This window comes from Oryzias latipes, chromosome 11 (genome assembly GCF_002234675.1).
Source record: "Oryzias latipes chromosome 11, ASM223467v1".
NCBI classification, from domain to species: domain Eukaryota; kingdom Metazoa; phylum Chordata; class Actinopteri; order Beloniformes; family Adrianichthyidae; genus Oryzias; species Oryzias latipes.
In genome coordinates, this window is record NC_019869.2 from 18,928,448 (window position 1) to 18,947,973 (window position 19,526).

The 19,526-nt window shown below is 39.4% G+C and overlaps 1 protein-coding gene across 1 annotated transcript in view; it reads left to right on the forward strand.

Annotated features, from left to right (window-relative positions):
- The first annotated feature begins 4,679 nt into the window (after window positions 1–4,679).
- The window catches only part of rarb (retinoic acid receptor beta), an 85,149-nt gene continuing 70,302 nt past the window's right edge, over window positions 4,680–19,526 (forward strand). The window contains exon 1 of the mRNA XM_020707234.2: window positions 4,680–4,852. The gene's annotated coding sequence lies outside the window, so the exon portion shown is untranslated. The remainder of the gene's footprint in view (window positions 4,853–19,526) is intronic.

Sequence of the window (19,526 nt, forward strand, 5' to 3'; positions counted from 1 at the left end):
CAAAAACGTGTAAACCAAAGAGAAGTCGTCTTAGTGTTTATCAGCTGAAAAGTCCTCTCAAGATTAAGTATTTTTAACCTTTTATAATTTTTAACCGTTTTTCCTTTTTACCTGTAGGCATCTTCCTAAGCTAAAACACTAAAACTGACACAATTCTATAAATTTTTCCATTTGTACGACTCCTTATAAGAAACATGAATAATACTCAGACTGCTGCTCTATTATTGAAATTTACTAATTTACTGAGGTGATGCTGCTTGTTTTTTTGTTTGGTTATTTTTTTAATCTATGAACCTGGGGGAACTGCACACGGCTCTGATCTGCCTCTGACTTATCAGCCTGTCTCAGAGGTAACTGAAATTCATAACTATCACACAGCCCACACCAATAATCTTATCCCATTAGAGAAAATAGCTTTTTGATGAAGCTGCTCCAGCGTTCATGAGAGAAATGTAAAGAGAGAGAGATGCCGGAGCCCAGATGGAGAGTGAGCTTAAGCTGTGTTAAAGTGCACCCATCAAAAGTGACAAATGAATAGATCTTTTACTTTCCCTCTCACATAAATCGACAGCTCTTCAAACAGGCCTTGGAAAAATCTCCCTCACCCTGTAGGCTGAAGCATTATTTATTCCTGCAGACAGTCTCCAATTTAATTTAGAACATCAGAGACATCTACTTGATCAAATTAGAGTGTTTGCAACACAGATGGATAAGAAAAAATGCTCTGCTGCCACCTAATGGTTTCTAAAAAACCAATGTAGCAAACATGCGGAGCAAACCTCTGAGTGTCAACAATTTAATCATATTTATACTTTCTATGAGTTCATATTTTCAACCACTTAAAACAAGATTCAAATGTTATGTAACTTTATTCGTAAAGCAGATTTCACAGATAAAAATGTGGGGTTTTGTCTATTCTTTGCACACAAAAAATAGGCAGTTCTGACGCAGTGGTTTCAATTTCTCTATTTTTTTAATGTCCAATTTTTAAAGTGGGGGGGGGGGCATTTTCTTTTGAGAAACCAAAATTAAATGTGGGCATAAACATAGATAAATTACATATTTTGCAGAAGTACAATTTTGAAAATAAAGTTCAAAGTACTGTGCTGTCTTCCCTCACAAAACTGACTTTTGAGTCTTCTTTGTTTTTCCTTGCTTTAAATATAACCTTAGCAAATATTACACGTTTGTTAGTGTGTGCATCACTTTCCTTCATTCAGGACATTTAGTTTTTATAAAATTCCTTCATCATCCACCTGCTGATCGATTTCTGGGTTCTGTGTCTGTGGTTGTCATGTCAAAAGAGGATGGTTAAAAACCAGTCTCTGTGGGAGATATTTTTCAAAAACCATATTTAATTGAATTCAGGAGAAGTCAGCCGCGTCTTGTCCACTCCCACAAAAAAATATAAAGAAAAGGGGACTTTTAGGTCTCTCTTTCTTGAAAAGATCTTCTCTGAAAATAGTTGGAAATGAAAGAGTTCAATAAGGCTAATCTCTTTTGCAATTTAAAAACATTTCTAACAAATAGAGTAGATAGAACAGTTTTAGAACTTAAAGATGCTTCTTTGTTGTATTTTGAGAAACTTTAAGATATCAGGGCTGCATGGTGGCGAAGGGATTAGCGCTCTTGCCTCACAGCAAGTTCAAGTCCCGGCTGGGGGACCTGCAACGGAACATCAATGGGGGACCTTTCTGTGTGGAGTTTGCATGTTCTCCCCGTGTATGCGTGGGTTCTCTCTGGGATCTCCGGCTTCCTCCCACCATCCAAAAACATACTTCATAGGTTAATTGGCAACTCTAAATTGTCCATAGGTGTGAGTGTGAATGGGTGTGTGGTTGTGACCCTGCGACAGACTGGCCACCTGTTCAGGGTGTCCCCAGCCTTCGCCCATACGTGGCTGGGATCGGCTCCGGCAGCCCAGTGACCCCAAAAGGGATAAATGGAAGAAAAAGATGAATGATGGAAAAAAAACAACTTTAAGATCTCAGCTGAGAAACTATAAAATACAGACCAAAAGAAATGGAATATCATGGTAAAGTGTATTTTTATTTCCATAATTCAATTTAAAAAAATACATTTTCATGTAATATAGATTCAGGGCCCACATGATTTCAAGTATTTATTTTGTTTATTCATAAATTGGGTTTCCAGCTCATAAAACCTACAAAAACAGGATTTCAGAAAATTAGAATGTGGTGCAGAAATCATCATTTACTTCTGAGTTTTTGCAAAAAAAAGATAAAGACAGATGATGATAACATTAAATCAATCAAAATAAAGAATTTACAAAATGATGTCCATCTTCAAGACTTCATTAGTCTGGGCAGGGGCCAGATCCTGTTGGAAGATTAAATCTTCATCTCCATCCAGATCCCCAGCAGAAGGAATCATGAAGTACTCTCTAGAACATTCAACTAGACTGTTGCAGTGATTTTGGGTTGAAGAAAGCAGAGTTTACCAACACCAGCTGTGAACATTGCACCTCAAATCATGACTGACTGTGGAGATGTCAGCATTCCCAAATGAAAGGCACACTTTACTTTAATCAGTTGGACCACTAGACAACAGTCCAGTCCTTCTTGGCCCAGTTGAGACGTTTCCTCTGTGTGCTAACACTGAGCGACCACAGGGGGGCACCAGCTGCCTACCTGTGCTAGTTTCCGTCGCTGACAAGAACAGTCACTTTTTTGACATTTGTGCTTTTGTTTTGTTTTTTATTGAGAACAGGTGCAAAGACATATTTTTGACAAAAACAGATTGCCATAAAACTTTTGAATTCATCAAGGTGTCAAGATTACCGGGGTTTTAATGTGGAGGTTAAGTTTAAGCTTTTGTGCAACTCATTGTGAATGAATGGTAGTATGACAAATTACTTTGTCCACGTGCTGACAGTTGCATAATTATTAGAAACAAATGGTAGTAAATTCATTCATTCATTCATTTTCTTAACTGTTTTTCCCTTTTGGGGTCATGGGCCACTTGTGGGTGAGGGCAGGGGACAACCTGGACAGGTTGCCAGTCTGTTGCGGGGTAGAATGTCCACAAACACACACCCATTCACTCTCACTCTCACACCTAGGGACAATTTAGAGTAACCAATTAACCAATGAAGCATGTTTTTGGACGGTGGGAGGAAGCTGGAGACCCTGGAGAGAACCCACACATGCATGGGGAGAACATGCAAACCTTACACAGAAAGGTCCCCTGTTGATGTAGTTTTTTCACGTCCCCCAGCTGGGACTTGAACTGGAGGCCTTCTTGCTGTGAGGCAAGACCGCTAACCACTGTCCCACTGTGCAGCCCCAAATGGTAGTAAATGATTTTTTTAATTAATTTGGGTTTTTAACTTAAATCTTTGTGATTTATTTTTGCATTAATCATAGAAAAGATGATTGAGTTTGGGCCTTTCTTCTGTTCATTTCATGATGGAAATATAGACAAAAAATATTTTTTTGACATATGCAAAGGCTATAGTTAGCATTATCTTCTGCTTATACATCATCACACCTATAAGCACACTCATCTGATCTCATGTCAAGCTGGGTTGAGTCTGTATGAGATTGCCTGGATACCAACAGGCTCTGTGAGACTTTTGCTTTTAATTAGAAAAGCTAAAGACCACGCCTGGTCTGTTACTCCATATGAACAAACCCACATATTTGACATCAAATCAGTCATTTCACATTTTTATCAGCTCCAAAGTCTCTTGGTGTTTTATATTATGTGTTTTACCGACTTTTCTAATAGAGGGGCACCTCTTCTGATGTTGTTGGGTGTTTAATAATTTGCTGCACCTGAGAGTAGCCCAGGAAACAGAGCTGCTGCCTTGGGATTTGTCTGTATTTCTGTATCTGTCCACAGATCCTCCATGTTTTCATCCGATGGATGTGATTATTTAGCTGGTGTTTCGGTCCCTGGCCCAGAGTTGCTGCCTGTCACTACTCAAGATGGTTTCAAAGACATAAAAACTGGTAAAAAAGCAACAAAGAAAAAATTGAAACCTCATAAAAACCTCAATGAAAACAACAAGTTATGAAAACCAGAAATGGAGTATTTCAAACCAATCCTGTCTAAAATGATTATTTTTTTATTTAAGTACTTATTTAAGTACCTAAGAACAACTTAAAAGCAGTATAATTAATCTGACTGATTAAATTAGAATTAAGTATACGGTTTGTGAATTTGTGCCTGCTGAATATTTTGATCAGCATAAATTATAGGAAAACGAGCTTGGATGCACCATTACATATGTGAAATGCTAGATATTACAGATGAAAAAAACTTTTGGCTAACTCTGGTACATTACATGCTTTTTTAATGTGCAAATATGTTCCTGTCTAATAAACTAATAAATAAGTAAAACAAAGATATGATTGATTGGAAATGGAGGGAATGCTTTTTGTTAGAGGAGCATTAAGCCAATGAAAGTTTGCTACACCGTGGGGATGGAGCCCTCCCCTTCTTGTCAGTCTCTGCCTGCAAACAAACACGTTTAAGGTGCAGTTGATCCGCATGGAATGAAAAGAAAAACAGGAAAAAATGTGTTCAGAAGTTTAGATGAAGCCGTGCGTCTTTCAGCGTGGAGTGGGTGGCGGGGGGGGGGGGGGGGGCGCAGCTCATGCCTCGTGGAGTCAGCTGGGAGCGCGCTCGTGTAGGGCAGGTGTGCGAGATTCCTCCCCGCCTGTGCCGAGCGCGAGCGCGCCTAAAGGAATCCAGGGGGAGAGAGATCTGCGGCTGCACAGCATCACTGTCGGGTCGGGATCCGACTGCAGCCCATCTCTGCGGGAGGGGGTTCCGGGAGACCCACCGCTGGACGGAAAACACGTGCGTGGAGCGGCCACAGAATGAGGTGAGCTTGTCTTTTAAATGCTGGGGAAAAAGTTCTGAGAACTCTCACCTGCACGTGCGCTCTGGCTGGCTGCGCGTTTTGACATGATGATTCACTTTTTACTATGAGCGCGCTGGGGGTCAGGGAGGATGAAGACGTGACCTGATGGTCCTGAACTGCTGAAGGTGATGAGGAAGAGGGAGTTTCATCGTTAAATCAGCTGATATAATCTGTTGGTCTCTTCTGAAGGCCATCTTGAGGTAAAAATGATCTGTCTTGATTTAAAATGATTGGAAATGAACCAGATTATCAATCCCGACTGATCTCAGTTGGAAACTTCTTGATTTGAGATTTAACTTCATTTCAGAATTTGATTTTTATTGAGAAAATGTGCTGAACAAAGATGAAGATGATGACTTCCAGGACTACTCTTCTGTGATGTGAAATGCTCTCCTAAATAAGTGGAGGACTGAACTGATGACACAGTCCTCCTCCATCTTCGACGATGTCATTGGAAGCTCCCTGTACCTGAGAGCACCCCCTCCTCCAGCTCCTCTCCTTTTGAAAGCTCATTTCTCATGCTTCCCATGGCTGCAGTTCACAGGCTTTGATGTTTCGTCACTCCAAAGCCTGGGAGCTGAAGCCTCTCTGCAGTTCACCGTTCTCTAAATGAATTCAGACCCCTGTTTGCTGCCTGTTCTTTGTTACTCCATCAGGTTGAAGATTCGTGGTTTGCAGCAAGTTTTGGTTTGAATAAGGACAGATTTCAGACGCAAGTCACTCACAGCTTCAGTTTATATCTTTAGTGAGCGAAGCCTGACTCTTCAGCAGCACCATGTAATATTGATGACTTGGACAAAGTTCAGCAAAGCAACAATCTAAAGGAAACAAATGTCCAATTTTATCGTGATTAGTTCCATCAGTTGTTTTTATAGCACTTTTGTTTTTCACAATCAAAACTAAAACTTTCATTTTTCAACACTCCTTGTTTTGCTTTTTTCTAAAAGGTTTTTTTTCCTTCAAATCTTCTTTATATATTATTTTCCTGCATAAACCAACGACCTTCTAGAAAACATCCACCTCGTGGCTTAGTCGTGTTAAAAATATTCAACTTTTAAATGCAATTATAAACATGTTTAATGGATGTCAAATTCTTGAAATATGGACAGGAACATCAGAGTTTCAGAGTTGGGGAATTGAAATGTTGGAATTAACCAATACTCTGAAGGTCAGGGGGAGTCATGGCTTTCACGGCTTGGGGATAAGCTATGTACGGAGCCTGTGACCTGACATGGGTAAAAAATTAAAAATTCATGCTCACAAAAAAATATTTCGCTCTATCAATTTACATTGGGCAGTTGTTTTGGGTGAGATGTTGCATGGTAACTCCTGCTTATGAGAAAATACAATGAACTCCGTTTTATCAGCCGTCAACACATCACTTTAGAAGTCCCACGCCGTTCATGTTTTGGTCTATTCTCAAAGCGTTCTCAGTGGTCTTTTATTTGTGATTATGCCATTTTTAGGCAAAATAAAAAAATCTGTGTTGTTTTTTAGGACATAGTTTCTGCAGAGAGGCAGTAGTTTAATTGGAAATTTGTCTCTGAGGTATGGGCGGGACTGTTATCGCAGAACAACCCCATCCTCCTTTCCACTTCCTGTTGCTAAGAGCTCAGAGCAGGTAGTCATAAATGAGCTCTTTTTCAGACGACGATTTTTCTTCTATTGCAAAATGAATAAAATATCAAACAGAAGTAACACAAATGCCCTTTATCTTCAGAGAAATGCCTGTTAAAAACACAAAAAAATGTTTTTCATTTGAGTGACTATTTGAGTGACTTTCTTTAATGACTATAAACAAGACTGAACGACAGAAAAATAAGGCTCTAAAGTTTTCAGGCCTGTGCCAGAGAAGGAGAAAACTGCAACTTACCTAAAATTAAAAATTAAAGTATCATCATAAAGCTTAATCCTGTAAAATATAAATTAGTCCATAGTTAGAGCCTTGTGGGGCTCCTTTGGATTATTGTAGTGTTAAATACCAAAAGCCAGATTCATTTGCATGCCAGTTAATTCTGTTAACTTACAAAGTATTTGTGAAGCGTTCTAATCATTAAAAAAAAATCTGTTCCTCTCCATCCAGTAATTTCTGTTTCATGGACGCAAAAAAAAAAAATCCTCCATTAGGTTCATTTTCACTTTATGGGATACAGTGTGAGTTCTACATTAGAGGACCCAAACTGATTTAATATCCCCACTCAGTAAAATGTGGCCCTTAATAAAGACATCACAAAAGCAGACAGTGCACTGTTCATCCCGCTTTCATATCATCTACAAGTGAAAACATAATTAAAGACATACGGCGAGGGAAAGAAAGCAGCAAACGAGGAAGATGGAGCGTGTAATGTGGAGAGTTGAGAAAAAACTGGGAGCCTTTGATGCTGTGTTTGGCTTTGGGAATCCCAGAGAGTCTTCAGTGGAAAGCTCCTCACTCAACATCAATAATGAATGAAAGATATCTGGTTCAGTGGAAGATTGAACTTAACTGGCATACTAATTTATTACCGTGAACCTTATGTAAACATTGCATCAGGGCGTTTGCTGTACTTTGTTTCGCTGTCTCTGTTCAGTGGAGGACAAAGAATGGAGTGCAGGAAAGAAGAAAGGTCAGACGTGTGCACCGTCATCCCACTAAATCCCTTTTCTTTTAAACAGTTCTTTCTCTTTTTACAAATCATGAACTTGTGTTGCTTGGTGAAATATATTAGTAGATTTTTTCACTTGCAACTGGTTTCTGTTTTCTTTGGAAGGTCTATGTTGCCTTTTGTGTGGTAAACCATAGGTGCAAATTGAACAAAATTTCGGATTTAGTTGCCTGAAAACAAACTTGTTCTTTGATTAATGCAGACTGTACAAATGCACGTGTCCTCCAAGCCATGAGGGGGTCCTACCTTCAGTTGTATCAATGTAGAACTACATTTAGTCTTGTTTTCAATGAAAACGATTGAGGAAATGACTACACCAGACTTTACAATTTACATGCGATAAACATGTAAAAATGGAAAGAATAAGCAGCAATTGCTGCGTTTTCATTGACCATGAAATTGCACAAAGTGATTTGCGATAACAAATTCGCCTAATGGAAACAATACATGAAACAACAAAAAATAGCATTTATCGAAAAAGGTTTTTGCACTTGGAGGAGGTGGTTTTTTAAGGTGTTTCAAAATTGTCATATTTTGCAAAACTGCAATGAAAACCCTTTTTTTTAATAGAATGAGACAGAACGGGATGGAAATGCACTTTTTGGTAGGAACTGGCTACCTTGGGCACTGCACAGCGAGTGCCACAGGGGGTCCCACAGCTCAGCAAAAGTTAAGTGTGTCATGTGGAATTGTTGGATCCACAGCTCCTCTCTAAACTCACCAACCACTATTTCCCAATTCACTAAGGAGGATTTTTTTCCATGTTCCCTGCCCGCGCTGCTGCGTGAACAGATAGATACTGAGAGTTTCTCATGGTTAGTAGTTTGCATTGTCATTACTGGGGTTTTTTAAATACAATCCATGGGCAAACCAGGAGTATGTTTGTACAGACCCTTTTTTGAATTCAATCTAAACTTTATGTCTTTGATTATTTTATTTATTGTTCTATTTTTATTATTATTTAACAGTTCTGGACTGTATAAAAAAGAGTGTAAGACAGATCTGTAGTAAAGTCAAGAAACCACGGATAAGATTAAAATCATGGCCACCAACTTGGTGCCTCCAAGTTGGTGGCCATGATTTTTGACTAAAAATGATGATTTGGCACACTCTTAAAGCGGGATCACCTGAATGCATAAATATAAGATAAATCACCGGACATAGCACAGCTGCATCGAAACTCTGGAACTCTTCTCCACCACTCAGATATTTGCATACGTTCAGAGAGCCAGGCAATGGAAGAAAGAAGAAAAGGAGCCTTTGCAAAGCATCAGCCTCAGCTGCAAAACTCTTAAGAAATGCTGAAGGTGCATATATGTCCCGATAGCTCGTCAGCCCCCCCTTCCAAGGAGAATGTTTTCTGCATCTGAAATCGTGTTTTTATTCCAGGTATGGTGGGACAAGCCGAACCTGAAGTGCTTCCCGTCCCATATTCCCTGACAGTGAAATTTGCTCAGCCTCTCCTCTGAACAGGCGTGAACAAAGCAACACCCCCGATGGTGCAAATTTCTCTTATTGTTGAGCTCAAGAAGGGAATGCTTGGCGCCGCACATTTAAAGTTTACCCAAACGGCAAACTCCAGTGAAGTTTCTGTTGGTTTCATGAAGATGTTTCTGCCACAACAGAAACTTCACTGGAGTTTGCCGTTTGGGTAAACTCCAGTGAAGTTTCTGTTGGTTTCATGAAACCAACAGAAACTCCAGTGAAGTTTCTGTTGGTTTCATGAAGATGTTTCTGCCACAGCAGAAGAGTAGTTGTAAGAGGGCTGCAAATGTCCCTTTGGGTTTGATGAAATGGTGCTGTTTTTACCAGCGTCCTCCTTCCACCCACAGCTTCCTCTAACTCTGGTCTACGTCAAATCTTCAGTGTAATCCTGTCTGCTCAGATGTTTAGTTAAAACACCTGAGTCAACGCCCATATTCGATTATTTAAGCCTTTTTTTTTCTTTAATTAAGCATTTTTCAAAAAAAAATGTAAGCGGAAAGCTTTTTTTTCCAAGATCAGTCCTTGGACATATATAAAGCTGGAGTTGTGGAAAAATGCTGAGTATGGCAACTGTGTAGTTTTTGTTATAAAGCACACATAATCGGGTCTCAAAGCCTCAAACAGCCTTTTGTATGAACTGTGTGAACTCATGAAGGCCAAGTTTGGTTTGTATGTAGCTTTACAGTGAGGTGTGTGAAGGAACTGCAACCAGGGGTCGTCCGAGGACTTTAGACATTTAGGAGATGCACTCATATAAACACAAGCTTCAAACCAAGACGGGACAACCTTTGCTGTTATTCTGAGACTGCAACAAAAGGAGATCCTGTTTCTAAAAATGAACCCAAGCTTCACACAAAATTTGGGCTTTGGACAAGATCTGATCTCAGATAAAAAGCAAAGTACTTTCAAGTAATTACCATGACAATTGAAAGTTATAATATTCAGTGCTTAGTCTACTGCTGCTGTTCTTCCTCCACTCATGAGCAGTCTATAAATTCCTCGGATGATGATCAGATGAAGTTTTGTTTCCTTTATCATGTCACACTTCTGTTATTCTCTTCTGGACGGTTTTCGGAGTAAAAGTCGCGTTCACTGCAGCTGCAGCTACATAACTACTATGTCTGCGCTGCTCCTCTGTGAGGACTGTCATTAAGCCTGACGTCTTCTTTTTCAGGACAGTGATCCCTCGCTATAACACGGTTTACTTTTCACGGTTTCGCTACTTCACGGATTTGCATCATGCATTGTGTTCTGCATTCTGATTGGCTAAAAATTCACTCCGCTTTTTCTATACCTGTGCGTCAATAACGTTGCAGTTTAAGAAGTCCACGAACGTAAAACAGCTTGCCAAATTTACAACACGTACGTGCAAATCATCTTGCAATTTCAAGTTTCTCTAAAACCTATAGAAAAAGAGCGGCAACTGCCTATCACTATGTTCTTCTCCCGATCAAACACACCTGCACCGCGGGCTTCAAAAGAAGAAAACACTGCAGAGCGGAGTCAGGATGCAGCGGCTCAGTCTGAAGAGCAGTGAAATACACCTGAATCACTATTTGTCCCACTGTACTTTGTATTTTTAATCATTTTAAATTTTCTCCCGTTTAATCCAATTAATCGGGTCGATTAATCGGCTAATCTCCGCAATTTGAAGCCTTCTGTTAAAATCGATGATTAAAATTATTATTTGACAGTAAACTACAGAAGGTATTTGTTGAAAAAAAAACGTTTCTAAAGTACTTTGATTTGTGAAACAAATGCTTGAGCCTGTAAAATGGTTTGTTAATTATTTTCAATGCATAATAGAGCAAATTAAATAGAGCATTTAATTGTATGATAATTCTAAAAAAAATACAGGTATCTACTTCACGGATTTTGCCTATCATGGGTTCTTTTTGGAACGAAACCCCCGCGAAAACCAAGGGTTTACTGTATCCTGAAGGTTCTTCTACATGGACAGAACGTTAACTACTGGTGTTTCCCCTGGCTGAACTTGTGGGTTCACTGCCATGGAGGTCAACCATTCTTTCTTTAGTGATGGATGAGTTTTCTCTCGTTTGTGTATCTCACTGCAGTAATATAGTGGGTTCCAAAAACAGTGGTTCTAACCTAATGTTTAAAGGAAAAGGACACACAACCTGCTTTTCTGGGTAAAATTTTGTTCTTTTTTGCTCCTGCTTTGACATCCAGATGAAACGATATGCCTGAAGTGACGAATGCCTTGTGCTTGTCATTAGATTTGGATGTCACTGTCAATTCTGACAGTTTTATATGAAATACGTCTTCAAAACTCTTCTCAGGCTTTCTAACATCAGTGAATTCTGCTTTAAAAGTCTGCGCTTTTGAGTGTTTTGCTTCAGCTCCTTCAAAACTGTGTCGTGGATGAGCTTTTTGGCTTTTTTTGTTAGAAAATTGGACACATCTCCGTTACAGCAACCCTGGAATCTCCACAATTTGTGATATAAGACAGCTTTACCTAGGATATCTGTTTATTTGACATCAGTTTTATCTCCTATTTTGTGACTTACTTACTCACAGCTCATGTCCTTCCTGGAAGTAAGACCACTCGATCTCTGAGGCACCGCCTTTCGCTCCTTGTGGGTGCCGCCCATTTCATGAGGTCACCCTAGAGCCGGCCTCGGCAGCGTGTCTGTGGTTCTCCCACAAAATAGGCAACATGCAAACTTTTGCAAAGATGGATGTGCATATTGTGCAAAATAACAAGAACGGCTCATCCCTTGAATAGTTTGTCATGTCTACTTGAAATCAGAAGATGGCTGGAGTGCAGCCACTTGAGTTTTGAGAGCAAAACTGAAGTAATGGTGATTGGCCAGAGCAACCGCTATGACTCTTCTATTCTGGACCTGGGTCCCCTGGCTCCACATTTTAAACACTGTCATGAATTTGGGTTTTATACTGGATAGTCATTTTAAGCTTGACTGTCACGTCACTTCTGTGGTGAAACTGATTTTTTTTTTATCTGTGGCAGTTATCTGCGGTAAAACCATTTTTAACTCTGCAGGACTTTGAGACAGTGATCCACGCTATTGGATTGGATTCTTGTCATACCCTTTTATTTGGGGTTAGCCAGTCCTCTCTTTCACGTTGCAGCTGGTTCAAAATGCTGCTGCTCGTGTTCTGGTTGGACCACGAAAGAGAGACCACTTTACACCAATCCGGGCTTCCCTCCATTGGCGGCCTGTTTATTTTAGGGTTCAGTTCAAGATAATTTTGTAATCTTTCTAAAGGTCTCACCCTGCCTTACTTCTCTGAGTTTCTTTCCCTCTACACTCCTCCTTGGTGCCTCAGGTCAGCTGATCAGCTTCTTTAAAACTACACTTAAAACCTATTTTTACAGCCAAGCTTTGAACCTTCCACAAGACTCGGCTATTTTTTACTGCCTTGTAACCTAATTTTAATTATTTTATTTATTTTATTGTTTTGCTTGTTATATGCTTATATTTTACCCATTAGTGTTCTTGGTGTTTTATTGTTAAAGCGCTTTATAAATAAAGTTGATTTGAGTTGATTTGATATAAAGTGAAAGCATTTAGCCAATCAACGGTAGCTCAGTGGAGAAAGTGTGTGTGTTTGTTAGCCTGGGGGCGGTGCTGACAGCGCAGACTCTTCCTGGAAGGGGCTGTTCTCCACTTTGTAACATCACAATGTGAGGACCCACTCGTTTTTGTGGATTGGGAGGGGCTGGTGCTCTGAGAGAAGGGTTATAGAAGGAATACTCACAGATGGGTGAATGGATCAAATTACCGCTTTGGGGGTTGTTTTTCATGAGGAATCAACATCATAATACAATTAAAAGCTCAAAAAGATGATTGTGCATGATATAAGCCTTTTTATTGGATGCGTTGATATGGTTTTTAATGGAGTTCTTGCACTTCACAGGAAATTTTGCCTGTTGAAGCCACACTACAGATTAGTTTATCAGAACGGCAGCTTGGTGCTTTAACCTGCAATTATTGCACTTGCATTACATATTTCTAATTCTGCAGTCTGTAGTTTACCAGAATTGAGAACTGGTTCTCATTAACCGTCTTGGTTGAAGAAATGTAATCTATAAACCACTGTTGAAAGATTCTATACTTTACTTTATTTCTATTTTATTTTTTTATTTTTATTTTTTTATTAAAAAAATAGAGTTACTCCATTATCCTGCTTGTTTTCAGCAGCTCTGAAAATGTCACATTTTCTCTGCCAAATCTCAGCAACACTCTCATTGCAGACAATTGAGTCCGGTTTGAGAAAATCTGTTGGCAATAACAGCCAGACACCTGCTGTTTTGACAGCAGGACTCACCACAGAGAGCACGCATTTGGGGAAAAAATGATCTGAGGCAAATGGTCTGTGCCGCCTGAGACTGTGTAAAGGATCGCACGAATTCATACTTGGCACGTCACACTGACCAACTCTGCCATCACCAAACATTGTCCGCCTGCCGGGTTGTTAAAGCCTTACGACTGTCAGTATGGGGCCTCCATATGGAGAAAAACATCGATCATCTTTCTACCTAAACAAGCCTTTATGGATAATTGTGGACCATGGCAGTAGGATAGCCCGTATGCTGCAGGCTTGACACATGTTTACAGACGAGTTGTTCACATGAGAAAATTAGCTTCTGGAATCATACTGAATATCCGGTTTGTTCCTCCCTGTTGCTACTTCAGTACCAGACTGCTATTTGATCCTGAAAAATGTAAAAGTTATTCCAAAAGATGAAGCTGGAATGGAAAAAACATTGAAAGCTGGCTTGCTCATGTGATAATTGTTGATGTTCGCTGAACCCTGAGAAATGTCAGGGGGTTTTAAACCTCTGCTCTCACTGCACAGGAAAAAATCTAAAAAAAAAATAATAATAAAGTGAGCCCTTCATAGAATAGGGAGACCATTCTAAAAGCCTATATATTTCTGCATCATCTGGACATTGGGCTCAACCTGTCCAAACTGTTCTTCATTTGAATGTTTTGGTTTTAAATCAGCATGTTTACCTGAGGGATTTTCTGTAGGTAGAACCCAAACAAGAACTCTGAAGTTTCCCACAGAACTTTTAAAAGCTAAAGTTGCTGTTTTGTAAGAACTTGTATTTGAGAGCGTGCGAGCCTCGGCGGCCAGACAGACTCACTCTGATACTTGATAAGTAAATTGATAAATAATAACAGCATCTTCACCATGAAGACTCTTGACATCATAGAGCAGACTGAAAAAGCTCTACGTGAGACTGAAAAATCGCCCAAAACAAGCAGACATAGCCGAGCACAGAGCTGACCTGATCGTAACCCCACAGCTGGATGCTCCCCTCCAGCACCGTGGCCTTCCGGTCTGTGATTTTCACTTCCCTCCTCCTCCTTATTCTGTTCTGCTGTTGGTTTGTTCTCTCAGTGGCATCACAAAGAAAAGGAGCAGTCTGAAGGTTTCTGAGCCATTCAGTCCTGCAGCCTCTGCTTTCCCTGTGGCTGCAACAGCATCCATCAGTCTTCAGCATCCTGCTCAGACTAGTTATGAAAACATTTTGCAGTTTCTTATCATCTGCCCAACTGTCATGTTCCTCAGAGGGATTCATTATCTTTTCCTGAGTTTTTCCCCTTCTGAATGAAGTCTCTCACTACATAATGCATTTTAGTTTTCAAATCCTCCTGTTCCTGACAGCTGCTGTAGATGATGCAGAATGTTTTCTTCATTATCTACATGAAAATTACTGGGGTTGTAAATAACGCTCTTTAAAAAAAAGAAAAAGAACAAACTCAAATGGAGAATTCTTGGACGTCTCAAACTTTTTTGTTGTACATCTTTTGCTGAATACAAACTGACAGTCTTGTGGTTTTTTATGTGTATTTCCATGTAACTCTTAAAGGATAGAAGGTTAGACGGATGAAAAGCAAGAGCTGAGATGTTGATAAACTTGAGCAGAATTACATGTAACTGACAAAAAAGCAGAAAACAGATGCTTCTGTCCGTCCGTCGGGCTGCCCACACAGTTCCTTCCGCTCAGTGGAGAAAAAACACCAACCACATGATCAGTTTAAAATAAAAATAATAATACCGTACATTTCTTTTAAATAATTTCTTGTTTTAAATAATCTACCAGCACTGGAAGTCTGTGGAAAATAGATTTAGCAGAAACAATAATATCTAATGAATGTGGTTATTATGAATTTAACTCCATATAGTACATACAGTACAGTACATACAGAAGTGTGATACATTTGTTATTTGAAACAATAATGAGCATATACAAATATACATATTTTTTTCTGCCTTGGACACCTGGATTTTATAAATAACAAGAAAATAATTGCAAAAACAATTACAGATTTAAATGTTTGCTCACTTTCATACTTCATTTAGCCTATTCCCAAACTAGTCAGTGTGCACATATACCTATATCTGCTGGCTAAACCCTAATAGGATCTATGTTTTCTTAATGCATTAGGTACTAAATGACTTAAAAGATCTTAAGACGTTCAAATTAACCTAAAATCTGTAGTTAATGTGACAAGTTAAACAGGCTTCTGATTGTCTTTGATACTTTTTTTTTCTTTATTTGGACTTCTCATTCACTTTACCCATTAGGTAATTTTATTGCAGTTTCCTACTTTTAATTTCCTTGTTTAGTGTTGCTTTTCTTTTGTGCGTGTCATCCAAACTCACGCGGACGATTTGATGCATGCTTCCGGACAGAGAACCTTTTACCTTGTTCAGCCGAGCAGCCAGCTGCACCTCCTCGCGCCTCATCCAGCTAACCCCAGGACATCATCATCTCCGAGCCTCTGACCCACTCAAATCATTCCAGTCACGTCTGCAGACCCTTCAAAGCTCTCTTTAAACACCGCACAGATCATCTGGACTCAACTGCTTTGATCTGTCCTGGATCGCAGGAGTTTCTCACAGGAAAAATCCATACTAAAGCTTCTGGACTTTCACAATGCAGAAAAAAACACAATCCTGTGGATGATTGGGGAATTTAAGTTTTGGTTTGATTTTTCACCTTTTTACTGAACCAGGGTCCACAGACATTCTCAAAGTGGACGGAAAAGGATGCGGTGGATCGCCTAACGAGCATCCAGCTGGAGGAAAATGACTTCTTTCACTTTGTCTGCAGCGAAGGTTTGCTGTATCTGTTTTTCTTCTGCTGGTGTCATTCTGTGTTTTGTTTTGTGTTTCTTAATAGGAATTGAATTTAACCCAGAAAAACACTAACAACTGCAGACCAAAATTAAAAAAAAAACAAGAGTCACTGTTTGTTTAAAAGTTATTTTTATGAAAAGGGAGTTCAGATTGAACGTTTGTCTAAAAACATTGGATGTCCGGTCCGATCAGAACCATTCAACACTGCAGGTAAACACAAACTTTCTACTGACGAGACTAAAAAGAAGAGTCTGTCAATCATATCAGAGTTAATTTTCCCCTGAGGTCTAAAGTGGCAACTTTTTCTGCCAAACAAAAAAAAAAAAAAAACACTAGTCTAGAGGGAACATCAAACTTCAAAATCCAACCCTCAATTACCATAAACAAGACTGGAAGAAGTACAGCCGCTCTCAAATAAAAATTAAAAAAATCTTGTTGTTCTAAAAGACCCAGCCAAACATGGTTTAAGTTTCCACAAATCGGACTTTAAAAACTCCTCAACAAATTTTTCTGTTATTTTATTACCATGTTGTCATAAAGGAGCGATATGATTTAACACAGATATAATACATTTGTGTGATATTTAGGGTTACACAACACACAAACAGCTTTCAGGATCTTACAACCTCAAAGTCTCCTGACACTGGGAAAATACAAAATATTCTTCCCACCTACGCTTCGAAACTTCCATCAGAGTACCTGAAGAGAAAAATTACTCTTTTTTTAACATAAAATCTGTGACTTGTCATTCTCAGCTGTTCAGCGAACAAGGACAAGTTGTCCTTTTATAACAGAAGAAAGCTGTATTTGTTTTCAGCTCAGCTTCAACCGGTTCAAGTCCCGGCTGGGGGACCTGTAACAGAACATCAATGGGGGGCCTTTCTGTGTGGAGGTTGCATGTTCTCCCTGTGCCTGCGTGGGTTTTCTCCGGGGTCTCCGGCTTCCTCCCACCATCCAAAAACATGCCTCATAGGTAAATTGGAAACTCTAAATTGTCCCTATGTGTGAGAGTGAATGTGTGTGTGATTTATATGGTCCTGCGACAGACTGGCGAACAGTCCAGGGTGTCCCCTGCCCTCACCCACAAGTGGCTGGGATAGGCTCTGGCAGCCCCGTGACCCCGAAAGGGACAAAACGGTAGAAAATGAATGAATGAACGAATGAATGAATGAATGAATGAATGAATGAATGAATGAATGAATGAATGAATGAATGAATGAATGAATGAATGAATGAATGAATGAATGAATGAATGAATGAATGAATGTTTTCAGCTCCCTAGCTGGTGTCCTCACACAGCCTGACACAGGTTATCTGCCTGGTCACATCAGGACCAGTGAGGCAGCCTGGTTTGAAAAGTTGAAGTTAGACTCTAATTCCCACTCTCTTTGCCTAGTGGAAAGTTTTCAAGCAGAACTGATCAAGAAACACATTTTTGCTGAAGTTTCCTCTTAAACTTTGAAATGGGAGCATATCAAGTTAATCCTCTAATACCAGAGCTGTTGTTGGCAACACAAAACAACACTTGCTCTACAAACCACCATGACACATCTAACATAGTTCTAACTGATTTTGAAGCAGAAAAAAAATTAGCGCTGATATGCACGGTAGTAAAGTGCTTTTCTCCAGTAGCAGAGTGTAAAGTTGCTTTTCTCTGCATCAGAATCAGTTGATTTACATTAATGGTATAAGTAATTTTCTACTGTGTACTGTTACTACTACTTTACTAAGTGTTGCATATTATCATAAAACTGCTTTTCTCAGCTCAACAATATGTCAGAATTGCGTTAATTGCTTAAACAGTGGAACTGTTAACAGTAGTTTAAAGATCATCAACAAAGCGCCGGTGTTAAAGGGTCAAATCATTGAGGGTTTTGACCTGCCCATCTACTGTTGTTGTGAGCTCTCCAGTTTACATTAAAACTGTTGATGGCTGGCCAACACTGCCATGGGGCTTTAAGCGTTTACCTGGCTGACCTGTTGACATGTGGTCATTCTCAAGACAATTGGTCAGATAACCTGCAGTCCTGAGATGCAAGTTTGGAACCTTAATTTGCTATGTGGGTCTCATCTCACCAGTCCACTGTACATCAAACACCGGTTCCTCCTGCAGGTACAGGGGACCTTAGGAGGACGTAACATTGACTCATTTAGGCAGAGCACTTCCTTCCGGTTGAGCCTATAGGCAGGACTTGGATTTTCAGACCTACACGTGTTGAGGCAGTTTGATGTGTTACCCCGATGAAGTAACACTGGGTCCACAAGGATCCTGGATCCCTCTAAGTGTCGTCTGCAGTGGCGGACAGAAAGACAAACCCTTTTAAAAGTAGACCTTTAGGGTTTGAATTATTAGTAGAGAATATCAAGATCATTTAACTAAATGCTCGAAAAGAGTTTACCAGCACAGCTGGGGAAGATTGCGAGTCAGTAATTAGAGTTGACAAACAAAAGGCAATCTGACAGTATATCTGAAACACTTAGGTCATTTTTTTATGCATGATTGATTTGATAAATTGTGAAATGGATCGGGGAGGGAGTGATGGCTTTAGGCACTTGATTTTATTTCCGACTTTAACAAGTTCAAAAAAGAAAAAGGTTTGAACAACTCAATCTTGGAGGTTGTGTAATGTACATTTATGTCTCCAAAAAAATTCTTAAATAGGTTATGCTGGTTTTTTCCAGGTGTCAGTGTGTGTGTGTGTGTTTGTGCTTGATTTTATGAAGTGCCAGATTTCCGCTTGGGTAACAGCAATGTCCATTTGGTGATGATGGTTCTGAGGATATTGATGATGGTGGCGATAATGATTATGATAATGTTGATGTTGATGATGATTATGGCAATGATGATAACATGATGTACTAATGTTCAATATTAGACCAAAAATATTGAGTGGTATGTAGTAAACATTGAAGACTCCCTCCTCATCTCCAGGCACTATTTACTCAGTTCTCTTATGTTTAGTTTATTTTTTTTACAACAAAGTGCACACACAAAGCCCTTAATCATCCATTATTACACTCACTTCTACAGAATGTACTTAAAATTCAAGTTTAGAGTTTGCGTAGAGAAGTGTTGTTTGCATCTAACTATCATTCATCAGGGCTAAAACATGCGATTCTTGACTCTTTGGAGGCTTGTCCATCAAATCTTTAGTTTGTGCATGAGTTAGGGCACCTTTCTTGTGCTGTTGGATTAAATTTCACATGAATTGAATAACTATTTTCACAGGATTTTTTTTCAGACTGCCAAATAAGCTACGTTTTGTTATTTCTTCAATTAGTTTGTTCATTTAATAATCACCAAAGGTAGCCCCTTCCTATATCTTTAAATTTTACAGTGCCTTTGATTCTCATCAATGGTGGAGTAA